Source organism: Lycorma delicatula, chromosome 9 (assembly GCF_047948215.1).
Source record: "Lycorma delicatula isolate Av1 chromosome 9, ASM4794821v1, whole genome shotgun sequence".
Taxonomy (NCBI): domain Eukaryota; kingdom Metazoa; phylum Arthropoda; class Insecta; order Hemiptera; family Fulgoridae; genus Lycorma; species Lycorma delicatula.
In genome coordinates, this window is record NC_134463.1 from 132,455,336 (window position 1) to 132,474,498 (window position 19,163).

General features: G+C 29.7%; 1 protein-coding gene and 1 long non-coding RNA gene across 4 annotated transcripts in view; one reads left to right on the plus strand and one right to left on the minus strand.

Moving 5' to 3' along the window:
* LOC142329677 (uncharacterized) overlaps positions 1–11,191 on the minus strand; it is a 76,835-nt gene extending 65,644 nt beyond the window's left edge. Inside the window, exons 1-2 of the long non-coding RNA XR_012757562.1 lie at positions 11,068–11,191; positions 950–1,168 (exon numbers count right to left, since the gene is read on the minus strand). This is a non-coding gene — a long non-coding RNA (uncharacterized LOC142329677). The remainder of the gene's footprint in view (positions 1–949; positions 1,169–11,067) is intronic.
* The window catches only part of LOC142329676 (uncharacterized), a 317,008-nt gene that overhangs the window by 195,282 nt on the left and 102,563 nt on the right, over positions 1–19,163 (plus strand). The gene's annotated exons all lie outside the window — the stretch shown is intronic.

Here is a 19,163-nt window from a genome sequence, read left to right on the forward strand (position 1 = left end):
GTATGTAATGAATGAAATGAAATTGTAATCGCATAAAAATACCGAACCCAAGTTCAGAATCGAACACAGGACCTTTAGTACATCAGACGATTGTTATAGAACCCGACTACTAATGTGATTTATTTTTTCTCTTAGATTCATTTAAAAAATCGTAACGAAAAATTTCAGTCTACATATTAATTGTTGGATTTACATTTAATTTACACCATTATGTAAGTTATTTGAAGACACAATTAGTTTATCCTGGATAATCTCAAGATTTTTTTTTTTTTAACCTCAGATTTTTATTCCTTCTTAAACACATAATTAACTAGATGAATCACGGCTGATAAGAATCGCTAAATTCGTGCCTGGAATCAAACCAGAACCTTCGACATGTTAGCAGGTTGTTTGATCCAGTCGACCTACTAAACCGATTTTTTTATGCCTTATAATACACTTTAAAAGGAAAATTCAATTAAAAGATTATCGGTAAATATTTTTTAAATGTTACGAATAGAATTTAAAATATTTTAACGCTCGTTCCGAATATTTTCAAGTAAAAATTAATCTTCGTGTAATAAACGGTAAGCTATTTAGGAGTCGATAATTTATTTTGTAAAAATAAACGAGTGTAAACTGATTTCTAACATTTTTAATCTAATAAATATTTAAAAAATGGAATATTTGAGTAGACACTAATTTAGTAATTACAATGACATGTAGTTTTTTTATCGTGTTTATGTGGGTGTAATATCGCACTTAATAAAATCTTCGGTGTCTGAAATTTTATTTAACTTAGCTGTTCATTTACAGTACGTGTCTTTTCAATAATTCTAACCTTTTTACGAAAGAATTTCTGTTAAAAAGATCGTTTAATTTAGTCATATTTTATTTGAATAATACAAACAAAGGATACAAATTATCGTTTCAAAAATTGTAATTATATTAAAAATATATATAAACTCACCTTAATCAGTTATAATAAATATCTCGATAAAAATATGTAAATTGGATGGTTACGAATGGATTAGGTTAGCAACACTTCCCTGGAAGCATTGCGTAATATACCATGACTTCCCGACAACAGTGTTGTCGGATTTCATCAATTTTTTCTCTATATTCACTTTTCTCTGCTTCATCTGAGTACGGCAACGATCTTCACCGATAACATCTTCCAACTACCCTACTTTTAAACAAAAAAAAATATAATGAAAAATTATTCCATCTAAAATTTAGTTTACAGACCATCAATTTAGTTTCATTCACAATCAATTTTTTTTTTACATTTTACGTTGTCTAATATTAAATTATTTTTTCTTATTTTAATTGTGATTGCGATACGTTTCGGTTTCCAGATTTAAATGAAAATATACATTTTGACCATCCTTGAATCCATTTTGACTAGTTTCGGCGTGACGTAAAAATATAAAATATTTTGATCTTTAAAGGGAAGACACCTCGGTTTGAATCGGACTTCATCTCCTTTTATTATTTTTTAACTATTTTTTTAAAATTTAAATATACTGATTTAATAATTATTAACCAGTAATTCTAAAACAAAATTACAATACATAATAATTCAATGATAATAAAAAAAAAATGAAAAAATTATTAGCGAAATAAAATTCTACATACTTTTTAAAATGTGTAAATTTAATTTAATAGGTATTACATACGTGTATATGTAATAGATGTTCGTGAAACATCTGATTATTTAATATTAATTGAAAATTATAATTTAAAATCGTATTATTTTTGGATTTTCTAGTTTACTTACGTAACAAACATCTGTAAATAAGGAATATTTGAGTAGACACTAATTTAGTAAATACAATGATAGGTAGTTAAGTTATCGTTTGTGAACCAACGGAATAAAGACGGTTTTCGAGTGTTACATCGCACTCATTAATCTCAAAGGGGAGGGTTAATAAAATCTTTTGTGTATGTATTATGTGGGTTTACGTGAAATTTTATTTAAGGTACCTTGAAGTGCATTTACATCATACTGAAGTACGTTCCTCTCTAAGTTAATTAAACGAAGTAATAATAATAATAATAATATTTTAATTATTTATATAATTTAAAAATATATATTTACCCGTCGATTTCCGTGGTGGAGTGGTAGCATCTCGGTTTTTTATCCGGAGATCCCGGGTTCGAATTCCCGTCAGGCATGGCATTTTTTATACGCTACTAAATTCCATTTCCATATTCCTATACATAAGCTTCTCTATAAATCGTCGTAGTAAATTAATTCATGAAATAAAAAAATAAGTAATTTAAATAAATAAAAATAAAAAAGAAAGAAATTTTATCTGTGATAGTAATGCATAAATCTTAAAAAAATCCGTTTTATAATGTTATTTTATAAAAAGGTAGTCAGTCGGTAAATATATCTCGAGTAACCGACCCAGAGTTAAACACATGATGTAAAAACAGATGTATGTAGACAGCTTCGGGCTTGAACGAATGTACGCGGAAATTAACGAACGCCGGTTTGAAGAATTTAACCTTCCTAAACGCTTGTTGGTCTGTCAAAACATTACTGTACGTTTTATTAAATCTTGCTTTCGTTTGAAACATTATAAATTGGTATTATTATATTTATTATATTGTGAAATATTATTCAGGTATTCAGGAATATGTTTAAGAGTAGTATTACTATTAATTTGTGATTAAAACTAATAATTAAAACCAAACTTGTATGTAAGGTAAGTACATAATCAATTGGGTTTTGACAAAAGTTCAATGCAGCAAATTACCTAGTTTTTATATATATATATTTGTGTGTGTGTGTGTTTTATATATAAATAACCTTTATTTATCCACATGTTGATTACAATTAGTAATACTAGATGAAATGTTTCTTACAACTAAATATTAATACATAAAATAACTTTTTCTATACTATCATCCACATTTTATCTTAGTTATATTTGTAATATTTGTAAAATATTTTAGTGTAACTGCTCATTTAAAAAAAAATCTTGTACTAAGCTTTTAATATTTTCTTAAATAAATAATAATAAATAATAAGCAACCCTCCATGACCCAATGATATGAATGGCATGTAAATGAGGTGACTTAGGCTGACAATTCCCGAGACCTGTGGTTAATTGAATTTCAACCGTCAAGTATTCTGGCATATACTGTCTAGTACTCAATTTCATATAAAAGTAGCTAACTTTTACTAGGCTTTGAATCTTATAACCTTTGACTTTGAGAATCAGCTAGTAAACAACTGATTTGTGGTGAGTTAATCAATATTGTGTGATTTGTGTGCTATCCAATATGAGTTTTTATACAGTAATTTAAAAAAGAAGTTTACACAAATTATATACTTGTAAGTACACAGTATTCAAAATAATTTGTTTACAAATTCTCTTAACAGATTTTTAATCACGTGTAAAATATTCTAATGTGCATATACTTTGGATTTAAATTTCTTTCATTCTAACAAATCGTTTAAATGGAGAAAATTATCATATTTTTTTTTAAACTCTCCAATTAAGAGGAAATATGTGGTTTCACCACGATGGAGCCCCAGCACATTTCAGTCAGTCGGTATCAGATTTCAATAATACTTGTTATATATATATATATAATATATATACACATACACACACACATATAAAAACATGATGTAAGTCATTCATAATGAACGCCCATTAAAAACTACTGAAGATCGTGACGGGAAACACAAGTAAACCAAACAGTTTGTTTGGTTTTATATATATATATGTGTGTGTGTGTGTGTGTGTGTGTGTGTGTGTGTGTGTGTGTGTGTGTGTGTGTGTGTGTGTGCGCGTGTGTTATGTTACCATTCGTTCCTGATGCGTTCATACTGTTATATGTTTTATAAGTCCGATTCTTTGAGAGAATAAACACGTATAAAATTCACTGGAGCGAATATTTGTCAGATAAATGTATTTCTCTTATTTCATATATATATATTACATACACACAAACACGCACTTATACTCACAGTGAAAAAAAAAATAATCCTTGTTCCATGAAATTAAAAGGAAATTTTAAATAATAATGCTCTTTAAACATTAATAACCAATTTTTTTATTTGGGCTGAACATAAACCACAAGATAAAATTAATCTTGTTTTAATGAATGAGTATAAAAATTGTAATAAATTTACAATTTAATACCATTAAATGATTAAAAAAAAAAATTAATTTATGATTAATGTAAAAATATTATTAATTTTTAATTACATAGAATCTGATGTTGACAACACATGATTTTTTGTACGCCTATTAAATTACACTTACACTTTTTTTAAATGTAAATACGTAAAATTTTATCTGATTAATAATTGTAGACATTTTTTCTTTTTTTTTTGTTTGTTATTGAATTATTATTCATCGTATTTTTTTTTATATTAAAAGGTTAATAATTATTAATAAATCAATATATTTAAATTAAAAAAAGAATAAAAAAATGTAGATGAAAAAGGGGATTTGAACGGATATGCTTTCCCCTTTCAAATATTTCATTAATTAAAATTTTATTTGGCTATAACTGGAACAAATGAAAATAAATACCATTTACGATATATCGTTGAAATCCTTTCAATGTGGGCTTATTACTGCAGTTAGAAACTAGATTTTGGTCTTTTTTGGACACTTTTGGTACAGTGGATTGCAATCAAAAGGGGAGGTGCAGAACGAGATGTTATAACAGTCCTAAACACAAAATTTTAACGTCCTACGGCTAATCTTTTTTGACTTATGCCAAATACTTAAGTACATACATACGTACGTACAGACGTCAAGCCGAAAGTAGTCAAATTGGATTCAGGGCTGGTAAAAATGGATATTTCAGTTGAAATCTGAATATCGAAATTTTTCGCGATCACAATACTTTCTTACTTCGTACAAGGAAGTAAAAATGAACTAAAATTAAAACGTGTATTAAGAAACTATTTTTTTATGCATTTTGAATTATTTATTTATTAACAAAATGGATCACTTTTTACGTTTTTTTATATTTTTTTAAGATAAATTCTCTCTAATGATCATCTTATAAGTTTTTTCGGAAATTGTTATTGTTGTATCTGGCCGGGATTAGAACCCGGTACTCTGAACGAAAGGCCGAGACGCTACCGCTCAGCTACGGAAATAGAGTAATAATTAATTTTATTTTTCACTTTTAAGTCGGTTCAGCTATAATTACGTTTTGATTGTTTTGTTATACATTTACCATAACTAGGCGGGAATTCAACCCACGACTTTCAGTGTAACAGGGGGAGAAGTTATTTTCCCGTTGTTGCATTTTTCATTCGTTTTACTTATTTAATTTTAAATATTTAGTGATATGCGATATCAAATTTCTATTCGCGCGCGTGCGATTGTTTTAACGTGCACTTTTGTATTAATAAAAAGTCACCTGATTTGAGGTTTGTCCGAAATGGAACGTTAAATAAACGGTAACTATCAGTTCTATTTTATTTATCGTAAATACAGGGTGATTTAGGAGGAAAGGGAAATAATTTGGGAACCGATTCTAGATCTTGAAATAAAGGAAAAAGTTCATCTACAAACATATGTCCGAAAACGCTTGTTTGTAAAGTTACGGCTAGCGAAGATTTCGCTCGGATTTCAGTTCCCCTGTGAAATAAGTCATACTGAAATTTTTAAGGCGTTATATAAGGGGTAAAATTGATTGTTTCTTATGTTTTTTGTTTGTTATGTTGTGTTTTGACCCCACCTAGCGGGTGGGTTCGGTGTCGACATATTTACGAAACAAACAAACAAATATACAAATAAACTTTTTTATTCTATATATATATATATATAAATGGCTTGTTCGTATGTATGTCCGCTAAAGACCAAAAAACTAATGGACCGATTTACGCGCGGAAAAAGGGGAAAATGAAAAACGGGGAAAAGGTGGAAAGAGAAGAGGGGAAAATGGGAAAGGCTAAAAAGGAAACTGGGTGAGCGATGAGGGAGAAGAGCGAAAGGGAGAAGTTGGAAAGGGAAAAGGGGAAGGAGAATAAGTGAAAGGTAAAATTTGTGAAGTTCAGATTTTTAATATTTTATGAAATTTTCAATTGTGTTCATTTAAACTCTCTCTCTCTCTCTCTCTCTATATATATATATATATAGAGAGAGAGAGAGAGAGAGAGAGAGATTGCTATATATATATATATATATATATATATATATAGCAATAGCGAAGCATTGCCGGGTCTGCTGGTATTAAAAGCAAAAATTGTAATTATGGAGTAACAGATTTCATTTGCGCGCCGCGTGTGTGCGTGCGAAATCTTGCAATGATAAATAAATGTAATAAAATAAATTTCTTATAGTAACAAAAAAAAAAAAATAGTCAATGATCAATGATAAAATAATAAGATAATTTATAAAATTGTTTAGTTTATACGCCGACAGAGGACTTTAGCTAAGACGAATATTAGAGGTAATTCTTTTTTTATTTAATTTTTTTGGGATGACGTAACAAGTAAAGACAACTGACAACTATCACTGTGACAATGCGTCGATGGTGAGACGGGTATGGGGGGGGGGGGAATGAACAAAACACAGGTGGCTTCCTTCGTTCTGATTGGCTACCGTCGGACAGTAATGATCACGCGATACAATTCAAATACAACTGTAAACTTGAGTATATGGTGTATATGTGTGTGTGTTGCTGTCCAGCAATATATTAATAATCTCTATTTCTTATATAGACGTTCGATATAATTAAATTAAATCAAGATTTGTCGATTATTTTATATTTACTACATTTTATTTAAAATAATAATTAATCTCCCGTAATATTTATAATTTTTTTTTTAGAATTAAAAAAAAAGATTCTAATATTACATAATAACACATAAATTTTTTCCAGTTTTATTTACAATTCGACCTTGTAATACCTACGGTAGATGACATTGACATATTAAACAAAAGCAAATTTTTGCCCAGAATCAAACCCTAGACCGGTAGATTTAGAAAGCCAACATGCTACCAACTATATCGACGTGTTTTTTATACGATAAAATGTTACAAACTTATTTTTAAAATGAAATAGTACATTAAAGGGTAAAAAAATGAATATGTAAAACTTGTAATTAACTCGATTATATCTAAGGTCACACTAAATTAAACTAATATTTATAATCTGTTCTTTTTTTTATTAATTTATTTCACTCGTATTGACAACATACAAAGGTATCTACAATTTTTTTCTTTTCCTCAGGGCCAACTGTTATGTATTGCATCACAGGATGAGATGAAACGGCAATTTTGTAGCGCGTGAAAATGCCACGCTGACCGGAATTCGAACCCGGGACCTCCGGATAAAAGGCCGAGACGCTACCTCTCGCGCCACGGAGACCGGCAAATGTCCCTTACTATTCACGCATTTTTTTTTTGTATTATGTTTTTTTCTTTTTTCACGTTATGAATTTTGATAATAATTTAAGATATGCCAAGCCTAACCGGAAATCGAAAACAGAATTATTTATTGTACAAAAAGAACGGAATTCAGGTGAAACGTCACCCTCACTGTTTTAACAATATATACGAGGAAGAGTTAAATAAAAATATTGTGTGTGTGCGCGCGCGCGCCCTCAATTCTTTAATTACGCGACAGACTTAAAAATTAACAAAATATTTTCTGTACATCACGGATCCATTCTTTTGATTTTATTGACCCAAAAAATGTACGGGAACAGTATTTTTTATAGAAAATTTACCGCATCAGAACTGTCAGGTCAATTGATATGCTTAACAAACAGTCAACACATAATACGCGTTACAACGGCAACAGGACATATTTTTTTACTACTACCGTTCTGGTCGGCGAAAAAAAAACAATTCATTTTAATTTATCAGACTAAATGTATCACGTAACCGACTTAGATCCGAAAGATTCTGGATGCGGATTCCGTTAATTTTTTACGTACAAATATATTTATCTACCTCGCTGTCATTAAAAAAAAAAAAAAAAAAAAAAAAAAACAATTTTAAGTTTGAGCAATGAGCCTGTAAATTAAAACAAAAATACTAAATAACAATCGAAGTCGCCTGAATCTCAATCCGGTCGGCTCCATTCATATTTAAAAAAGGAAATATTAAATATTCAAACCGTTTATATTTAACCCGACCTCTTCTAAGAGATCGAGTAAGATAACAAATGTCGAGGCTTACACAACCGCATTTCTCTTCAATAAAAACGGTCTGAAATACTCCTAACCTGCGCGTGCGTTCCCACGCTCGGTATGGGGAAAAAGAGACAGCAATATTATTTTTCACTTAAGATGCAGTTAGTACAATTAATTACCGTACCTAACTTCACACGGGCACTGCCCAATTTTCAACCTTACCGCACATTTACGCCTAATCATATCTCGAATAAGTATAACAGTAAAAAAATAATACAATTTAAGTACAATTTGTATTTAAATTCAAAATAATAAGAATAATAAAAAGCGTATAAAACATAATTTTATAAGATGCCAAAAAAATTATACGCACAAGGCCCCATAAAATTGTGGAGACGATCATTAATTTTGAAACTTTAATACATTTTTAGTAAAATGCATAAAAATTTTACGACTTCCAAATTACTTTCCTATAATCTTTATTTTTTCGAAGGAACTGCCCGAGGATGTAAATTCAGAAAAAATGGAACAGTCGAGGAATCGATTACTATTTAATTTAACTGGTTGGTTAATTAGCTTTATTTGTTACGATTTAATAACTAGTAGATGAGTAAAAGATGATGAAAAATGTGAATCTTTACCTAGCGAAAATATAAAACGGAATAATAATATTTCCTGAATGAAGCTGAGGAAACTCGCACGACGGAAAGAGTAGTAGCGTCAATGGAAAGTTCTGGTAAAAGTAATAAAGTGAAATGCTAGCGCATTACATAACGAATACCTTTGTTATAAATACACACTTGCTTAAATTTGAATCTTGGTTCAACAAACGATATTTTTTTCGGTATTTAAAAAACTATTTTTCTCTTAGATTTGTCATCGCTTTTAAGTCGCAAAATGTTTGAGATATGGAGGTCCGAATAATCGACGTTTTTAATAAACATTTATTTCAGATTATATTTAATTAGAATCAAAATTATTTTCCCAATTTTTTGCAAGAAAATCTCTCTAATAATTCAAGTACTTGAAACAAGCAATAATTTATGTAAATTTTACGGATAAATAAAATATGTGAGGTCGGATGTATAAAATCAGTCATTATTTTACTAACTGTATTATAACAACATAAAAAAAATTAAAATAAACAAAATAGTTATTAAGTATGATTTTTTTAGTTTTTAACACTAGTAATTAAAACGAAAAATATCATAAGTTCATTAATAGAACAAAACTGTATTGTCAAATGGAGAATATAACATCGATTTCAAATATTTTAGGAATTTTTTTAATATATATATATATATATATAAATAAAATATAAAATAAAAAGTAAAATTATAATATATTGATTCGTTAATAAATTAAAAAAAATAAATAAAAAAATTTTACCGTAAAAATTAAAAATTGTTTTTTTTTTTTCTATCTTCTTACCGGTTAGTTGGAACCGATTTATTCTATGTAAGTAAATAAGTCAAACGCAATGCAGCGGATGATGCCAAATTTGGCGGGTAACAGGGCAAGGGAGAAGAAAAAGTCAGGTTAAATGGCAACAGCGTCTGTCGGTCACTAAATGTTAGAATACAAAAGCTCCCTATTGAGTCTCTGTACATAACCGAAGCGAACGATTCTTAAATAATTTTTAGGTAATTTTCAGTTTCAGTAAATATTATTCTCTCTTATAAATAATATAATATATTACATTATTTATTTATTTGTATACTCACACACGCGCGCACAATTTTTAATTTTAATTGTATATAAATATTGAAATATACTTTTCTATATAAATATAATTTTTTTTCTCACTCAAAATCTGTTATATGAAAACCTTTGCTATAACAAATTTTACTAGATAGTAAAAATATATTTTTATGTTTTTATTCTCTCTCTCTCTCCCCCCCTTCACACTCTCTCCGTTTTCTCCCTCTCTCTCTCTCTCTCTCTCCCCCTTCACACTCTCTCCGTTTTCTCCCTCTCTCTCTCTCTCCCTCCCCCCCGTCAATCACTCTCACATAGTTTTTTGTAATTTCTTTATTTCGCGTCGTTTATTATTGTACGTAATGAATTAGATGAAGTATAACCGATAAGGAATGCCGAACGATGCCGAGATTCGATCCCAGGATTATCGGTATAAGTCGGTTAATTTACCAACCGATCGATCTAAGGAAGGTCGTTAATCTATTTTAAAAATAGTTTTCCTCTAAAAGAACGATCGACTAAACATTTTCAACAATTTTGTGATGTTTTTTCAATTTATCTTAAAAAATATAAATTAAACCACGGGAAATGTTAAATATAAAAATTTGTAATGAACTATTTGTCGTATATATGTCGTTGTACTGTTTACGAATAATTTCTGCTTAAAATATTATGTAGGCTCAATTATTAAGATATATGATTATACCGAGTCCTTACCGGGTGTCGAATTCATATTATAAAATATTGGTTGCCTTCTACAAACCCACGACCGATGTTTTTTTCCTTTCTTACTTATATTATTAAATATATATGTTAAATAAAAACTACGCCGATAAATTTCTATAGATATTTTTACAAATTTATTAAAGCAAAAATATATGCGTGCTCAAACTTAATATATCTAATATAACACTCACGAAATACCCATTCCTTATATCAGTTTAGTTAAATACGATATAGAATGTATTTTACTCCGTTGTTAACTAATGGCCAAATAACCTAACATATAACTTGTGTTTAGTTTTTCGATATTGTTTAATCGCTATTTAGAACTATAAATTATTAAGAGATAAATGCAACAAATTTATTTATTTATTATTATTAAATTTATTAATTTATTTTGTAAAAATAGACGAGAGTGAATTGGTTTCTAACATTTTTAATCTAATAAATAATTTGAATAATATATACACAGAATAAAACCACTGCCAATTATTGTTTCAAAAATTGTAATAATATTAAAAAAAATAAATACAACTCACCTTAATCAGTAATAAGAAATATCTCAGTAAAAAGGTGTAAATTGGATGACGTAGATTAGCTTAGGTAACAGCGGTCACTCTAGGCACTAATTGTACTGCGTATTCAGTCATCTCTCTACCGATAATTCCCGCCAAAAACTAACTACAAGACAAAACATCTCGATGAATTTCTTTAGTTACACAACACATAATGCTTCTCATCGTCTCCCCACTCCGGAATGACGTCATCGATAGACTATTTTAAACGACAAAATTTATAATTTTGAAAAATTATTACATCTAAAATTCGGTTCGCAAACTGTTTCTTTCACGTCGTCTAATGTTTAATTGTTTTTCAAATTTACTATCGATCTTGACCGATTTATAATTAGATAAATTATTAAAGAGAATAAATTTTCCCTTAAACTGTAAATGGACATACATTGTATTACTACAACAGCCAACCGTACACAAAGGGGTTATAACGAGATTTTTACTTATTATTTAATTACATATAATAATTATTTTATATACGAAATCAAGCTCAAGATATAGTACATGTAAATACGGACCCGCACGCGCGCGCACATACAATTTTGTTATTAAGTGTTACTATATTTTTTAAATATCAAATCAGGAATTAAAAAAAAAAAATATTAAGTTTGTAGCGCGTACATACACCCGTAGATATATTTATTAATTCACTTTATTATACATGTAAATCCTAATTTTATTTTATTTAGATATTTAAAAATATATTTCGTCGTTTTAATTAATACTTGGCTCTCAATGAATAAAACAATTTAATCCAAAAATGTTTGACTTTATTTAATTGTTTTATAAGATAACATTCAATCCTGCTATTTCGTAAGAGATTTATAAAAGCACTAGACTCTGTCAAGGTCTAGACTGTGTCAACTAGACTCTGTCTGTAGTCGGTGGAGTGAGGAATGTTTACAAAACAACGAACGCCAGCAAAGAACAGTTTTTTTTCTTCATCTCACGCATTATTAAAACAAATATTCTTTATCTATTTTAAATAATTTATTAATTTTAACTAGCAGACGCGGCAATTTCTTCACTACGCTAGATTTCAGTATATATATATATATATATATATATATATATATATATATATGTATACATATATATATATCCTTTCTCACTTTAACTTTTCCCTTCCCAATTTTAATTATACCACGTTCCATTTTCCTTTTCCCTGTTTTTCTTTCCATTATCTCTCTCCCTCTTCCTATTTCCCCTTTCCCGTTTTCCCCTTCTTCCCTATTTTGATTGTATTACTTTTCCGATTTTTCCCTGTATCGTAGCATCTTTATCTTTTCACCTTGTACTGTTACTCCGAATCTAAATTGTTCTTTAACATCATTAACTGCTAGTTCCATGTAAAGATTAAAAAGTAACGGCGATAGGGAACATCCTTGTCGGACTCCCTTTCTTATTAGGGCTTCTTTCTTATGTTCTTCAATTGTTATTGTTGCTGTTTGGTTCCTGTACATGTTAGCAATTATTCTTCTATCTCTGTATTTGAACCCTATTTTTTTTAAAATGCTGAACATTTTATTCCAGTCTACGTTATCGAATGCCAAGTATGTCGATTTGTTTTTTTAAAATCTTCCTTCTACTATTAATCTGAGCCCTAAAATCGCTTCCCTTGTCCCTATACTTTTCTTGAAACCAAATCGGTTTTCTCCTAACACTTCTTTCCACTCTCCTCTCAATTCTTCTGTGTAGAATTCTAGTTAAGATTTTTTTTTAATTAAAGCGAACCAAATCGAACTGTCAGTTACAAATCCTTTTGTTTTTTTTGTGAAAAAATTATTAATTATACATTTAAAAAATATATTTTTAAATATATTATATCGATAATAGTTTAAAAGTATTTTAATATAAAAACTATTAACTCGAACATTAAAACTAATTAATGCAGATTAATAAGGAAATAATAGTAAAAAAAAAATATCTAACAGTATAAAATAAAAACGTGACAACGTTTTATTATCACGTGACAACGTGATATCGTTCTGAAACAACGATATAGTGGGAAAAAATTAAAATTGTCGTAACTTTGTGTAGTTGTGATTTTATAGAGAATGGATAACGTAACTTCTGAAGTGTATTCCCGCGTTCGCGCCACAATCGTCAAAACAACTTGGCAACAGTGTCAAAATATGTGTTACATCGATGAAAAATTATACCGCTTTATATTATTAGCTGCTTCCAATGTATAAAGCTATGTAGTGAAATTAACAAAACTGACAGTAATATTTTCTTTCTGATAACTCATTAATCTAATATAATTTGACAACGTTAATATAATTAATGTTGTCAAATCTTACAGTAAATAATATTTATTTACCGTTATTTTTAATATTAAGTAAATAATATTCCTTTCTTTGCGATCTGTAGTGGCGTTTTTAAAACTATCAAATTTCGTTTATACGATTATTTGTAATCAGCGTATCCAGTATATTATTTAAATACATATAATAATCGGTTAATATACGTAATCAAGCTCAATATATAGTACATGTAAATACGGACCCTACGCGCGCGCACATACAATTTTGTTATTAAGTGTTACTATATTTTTTAAATATCAAATTAGGAATTAAAATAAAAAATAGTATTAATCTTTTTTAGATGTAACATGACCTCCATGCTGTTAGAGAGGTCATTTTACCTGCTAGACTAAAAGTTCCAGATTCGATAGTCGGTTAGGATCTAGGAAATTTATAATAGTCATCTTCTCAAAAAGAAAAATAACAGAACCGCATCTTTTATGATGCAGATTATAGAAACCACGAACGGTATGCAAGGAGGTAATGAATGATAAGTATTATTTCTAAATTTCAAAGTTATAACATCTAGCCGACCTCCATATTTCACGGTTCGGACCGTCTACAATACCCAAATCGAATGAATGTGTAAGCGCGTATATACACCCGTAGATTTATTTATTAATTCACTTTATTATACATGAAAAACCTAATTTTATTTTATTTAGTACTTTTAAAATACATTTCGTCGTTTTTAACTAATTTTTGGCTGTCAATGAATGAAACAATTTAATCCACAAATTATATTGAAAGTTATTTAAGCGACATGTAATTAAATTTTATTTAAAAATTTAACAATCGTATTAGTTAAAATGGAATATTTGAGTAGACAATGATTTATTAAATGCAGTGATACTTAGTTTGTTTATTTTGTATAAATAAGGAAAGGAAAAAAGACGATTTTCGAGTTTAATATCGCACTCAATAGTCTCTTAGGGGAGGTTAATAAAATCTTGTGTGTGTGTGTGTGTTTTAAACGATGGCAGATTGTCATATGTACGTAATCTTTTTACTACAGAATAAATGAAATATAAATAGGTTTTGTTCGTTGAAAAATTTAACGTTTTATTTTTGAAATAAATCTTAAAGAAGTTTCAGAACCGTCTAATTTAGCTCCCGATTCATCGAGGATATTTACTAATGATATGAAACTGTATATATTTTTAAATACGGTTATAAAGAGTTCCTAGACTGTAAAATAATTAAAAGTTAATTAATTCCGATCACAGATGGTAGTTAACAGGTTGGAAAGTAACATAGTTAAATAAACCCGATTACTTTTTTACAATCGTAATTTCTTTTTCTCGGAATATTATTCCGAGAAAATTCCGTTGAAATTCACTTAGATAATGCGATTCTAATTGAAAATAAGAATTAAATCAAACCAAATCGAATGTCTGTTTGAAATCAATCCTTTTGTTTTTTTTGTGAAAAAATTATTAATTACATTTAAAAAATACATTTTTAAATATATCAAAAAAAGTTATTTTTATCACCAAATTATGGTCGCTATCAATGTCTGCTCCAGGGTAAGTTTTGCAGTCAACGAGTTGATTTCTAAATCTTTGCTTAATCATGATATAATCTATCTGATACCTTGCAGTATCGCCTGGCTTTTTCCAAGTGTATATTCTTCTATTATGATTTTTAAATCGGATGTTGGCAATTACTAAATTATACTTCGTGCAAAACTCTAGAAGTCGGTCCCCTCTTTCATTCCTTCTGCCCAGCCCGTATTCACCCACTATATTTCCTTCCTTGCCTTTTCCAATGCTTGCATTCCAATCTCCAACTATTATTAAATTTTCATCTCGTTTTACGTGTTTAATTGCTTCATCAATCTCTTCGTATACACACTCTACCTCATCATCATCATGGGCGCTTGTAGGCATATAGACGTTAACAATCGTTGTCGGTTTAGGTTTTGATTTTATCCTTATTACAATGATTCTATCGCTATGCGTCTTGAAATACTCCACTCTCCTCCCTATCTTCTTGTTCATCACAAAACCTACTCCTGCCTGCCCATTATTTGACGCTGAGTTAATTACTCTAAAATCACCTGACCAAAAGTCGCCTTCCTCTTCCCACCGAACCTCACTAATTCCTACTATATCCACATTTGTCCTACCCATTTCCCTTTTTAACTTTTCTAGCCTACCAACCTTTTTCAAGCTTCTAACATTCCACGCTCCGACTCGTAGAATGTTATTTTTTAATTTTCTGGTGACCCCCTTCCTTAGTAGTCCCCACCCGGAGATCCGAACGGGGGACTATTTTACCTCCGGAATATTTTACCGAGGAAGGCGCCTCCATTATTGCTATGTGAAAATGCAGAGAGCCACATTTTCTTGGAAAAAAAGCAGCTGTAGTTTTCCATTGCTTTCAGCTGCGCAGTACTCAGAGGACTGAGTGATGTTGATACGGCCGTTTAAGTCATTGTGACTCCCGCCCCTAACAACTACTGAAAGAGCTGCTGCCCTCTTTCAGGAATCATTCCTTAGTCTGGCTCTCAACAGATACCTCTCCGATATGGTTGCACCTTCGGTCCAGCTACTCTGTATCCCTGAGCACTCAAGCCCCCTCACCAACGGCAAGGTTTCATGATTCATAGAGGAGGTTTATTTTTTTAAGAGACAAAAAAAAATAGGCGGTTACGAAACTTAAAGATTTGCCGATTTAAAAACAAAATGTTAAATTTATCTCTGAACAAAACCTATTAGTATTCAATATTTGTTAACACTTTGGAAATTGAGTTAGTTAAAGACATCCGATTGCTTTATTGTATTCATAACCTCATTTTCTCGAGAAATCATTGAAATTATTTCACGGTGCGATTCTGATCGATTAAAGCGTTAGACATTCCTCTTTTTGTTGTAAAACTTATTTATTAAATAAAAAATACATGCAGCAAAACATATTGTGTTATTTCGATGAAAAATGCATTACTCTGACTTAATTTGTAGTTAATTTATCTTGCGTTTTACGAATATTTTGTATAAATACAAAAACTTAGCTACTTTGAAAGTGTGTTTAATTGATTCTACATGATCTCAAGAAATTAACTTGTTGCGTAAGGAAATATTCAAAATTAAAATATTTTATCAGAATTGCTCTTTAAAATATTAAAAAATTACAATTTTTATTTAAATTTTGACTAAATTTCACTGCAGTCGCGTAGATTTTAAGTTGAATCGACGCGATAATTTCGATAGTAGGGATCTTTATTGAAATCTATTTTTTGCTCTCGACTTTAATATTATTTTTCATCTATTTATTCAAATCTACTAAATATTTCAACATTTGTTCAGCACCTTTTATAATTTTCGAATTTCTAAATTTTTATTATTAATCGCAACGCATTAATAAAATGACCGGCCAATTAATAGAGGGACTGAGCGAGTGAGTGTTAGGGGTGTCATGTAGAAACGGAAAGAATTGAAGGACACGATCTAAAATATTCATAGAAACTCGTGTCCGCAACACGTTTTTTTAATGCCTGTGAAAAATGTATTTATTTATTTAAATTCGCTTGAACAGATACAGTACAGTGGTACATACGTTTTAATCTAAAAATGTAGACGCGATAAATAATTTCTATTAATACGCATCAAGTCTGATCTCAAAAGTAAAATACTTGAGCCGAAAGCAAAAGTAACGATAAACACAGAGTAATCGAACAAAAAATCTTATCAAAATCATTATTTATATCTAAAATACCACTTATCATATACAATAGATACCGTGTAATAAAATATCTTATAACCCGTGACCGGTATACGTTACCGGTACCTATTCGTAATTTATACGACAGTAGGTATTTAGGTAAAATAAAAACAAAAAGCTTTTCGTTTATTTTTGACTTACAGAGTGGCAAAACGTGTAATAGTCGTTTAAAATTAATTCAAAATATTCTGCAAAAAACAATTGTTATATCAATTTTTTAAAATAATATTATTTATATTTAAATAAAATGAAATTACCCTTACCAGCAATTTGTCCGAGCTCTCTGTTTTTAGCACTTTCGGTCGTTCGACTATCCTCAGGAATTTCAATTTGAGATCATGTAGAATGTAAATTTATAAAATGTTAAAATCACAACGGGTGGTCATAGTATAAAGTCAGTTATGTCTGTTGAGCAAGAAAGTCGCAGTTTTTATGCAGATGACGTCTTAACATGACTAACTTTATACTATGATGTCCGGTTGTGATTTTAACATTTTATAAATTTACATTCTACATGATCTCAAATTGAAGAAAAACTTTTCCTGAGGATGGTCGAATGGCTGAAAGTACTAGAAAAGAAAAAGCGGACGAATCGTTGGTAAAGTTGAATTTCATTTTTTCTTTTTTTGTAAAATTTTCTTTTAAGTTTTCGTCGGTTTTGTTGTCGATATGTTTAAAATTTTATTTGTTTTCTTTTGACATTATTTACATCGATCTTCTTATAATTAAATTCTCTACAATTTACGTTTAAAAAACGTACGATTTATCGCCAATTTAACAACGTTATTGTACGTCAAACGTAGAAAAATATGTTTTTTGACCCTATTTTTGGCGTTTTACACGGGATATATTAGAAACTAAGAGAGATACAGTTCTGGGACCTATTTTTTTTCGATTTCCCAGCTCAAAAACCGTAAGAAGCAATTGAATTTGCCCCCTTAATTGACCTTCCCAGAATTTCAGAAAGCCTTAATTTACCCGCAGGAATTGAAACTAGGGTGAAATCTTTCATCCTGTACAACTCGCTAACGAAGCGTTTTCGGACCTATATTTATATGAACTTTTTTCTTATTTTTAGCCTCTAGAATGAGCTGTCAAAGTATCGCCCTATCCTCCTGAATCACTCTGTATATAAATTATTTTACAGATTTCAATAGCGTTTGGTACCGTCTGTATTAATAGCATTGTTTAAATTAAATTTCCACTTACCGACAATTTAAAAAATGTAAATCCTAGTACTTTCGGAGCTGTTACTCCATCTTCAGGGATTTTCCAAAAGATGTTAATTTAGATTCTAATCGATAATCGTTTTTAAATTAATAGTTATGTTCATAATAGTCGGTCGACAAGAATAAAATTAATTCGTACGTCATTAAGACAGTAACGTCATGTTTGTAAGATGTTTGCGACTACTATGAACATAAGCGTTTAATTAAAAACGATTATAGATTTGAGTTTAAATTTTAACATCTTTTAGAAAATCTCTGAAAGTGGAGTAGCAGCTCCAAAAGTACTAGGATTTACACTTTTTAAATCGTCGGTAAGTGGAAATTTAATTCACGCGATGGTGATGTCAAAAAAATGGGGTATGGTTTTTTTTTTATTTCTCGATGCGTCATGACCTAGCGTCCCCAAAAAATAAAAGAGGCAAGGGGTAATGTTTATACGTACGTATATATGTACGTGTGTATTTTTCACACGTATCTATATTCCCCTACGTGTGTCGGCGTGTTTTAAGCTTAATAATTTTGAACCGGATATACCGATTTTGATGATATTTAGAATAGAAACACAAAAGGCAATTTGTCGGTAAAGGTTTGGGCATCTCCAGAGGATGAAAATGATTGTTTCTTTGAGGGAAATTTTCTCAAAATTTGCAAACGTAATCCCGCCTAAATCAGTATATGCGGTACGTGCTTATCTTAAAGAAATTTGTTCCTATATTTTTCCCTTCCCGATAACAAAAAAAACTATCTTTTTATTTATCGCATATTTCAACGATTTTTTAATGTCTTCCTAAGCGTAGATATATTG